We start from the raw sequence: 229 nt of genomic DNA on the forward strand, positions 1-229 counted from the left end.
GCTACGCGATGGGCAGGGCGCGATTTTCCTAAAAATCCACTCCCGAGTGGTCCTTCTTGTCATTTTATCTCGCAAGGCGGAAAAAATAAAAACGAGGGGTGCAACACGAGGACTTCCCCGGAGGACACCCATCCTAGTACTACTCTCGCCCAACCACGCTTAACTGCTGAGTTCTGATGGGATCCGGTGCATTAGTGCTGGTATGATCGCACCCATCAAACTAATTACT

The 229-nt window shown here is 50.7% G+C and overlaps 1 non-coding gene across 1 annotated transcript; it reads right to left on the reverse strand.

The window, feature by feature from the left end:
- Window positions 1-95: 95 nt before the first annotated feature.
- LOC118345680 lies at window positions 96-214 on the reverse strand. Its single transcript, XR_004799180.1, has one exon. It is a non-coding gene; the product is annotated as a 5S ribosomal RNA (ribosomal RNA).
- Between the last annotated feature and the right edge of the window lie 15 nt (window positions 215-229).

Source organism: Juglans regia, unplaced genomic scaffold (assembly GCF_001411555.2).
Source record: "Juglans regia cultivar Chandler unplaced genomic scaffold, Walnut 2.0 Scaffold_3672, whole genome shotgun sequence".
NCBI lineage: Eukaryota > Viridiplantae > Streptophyta > Magnoliopsida > Fagales > Juglandaceae > Juglans > Juglans regia.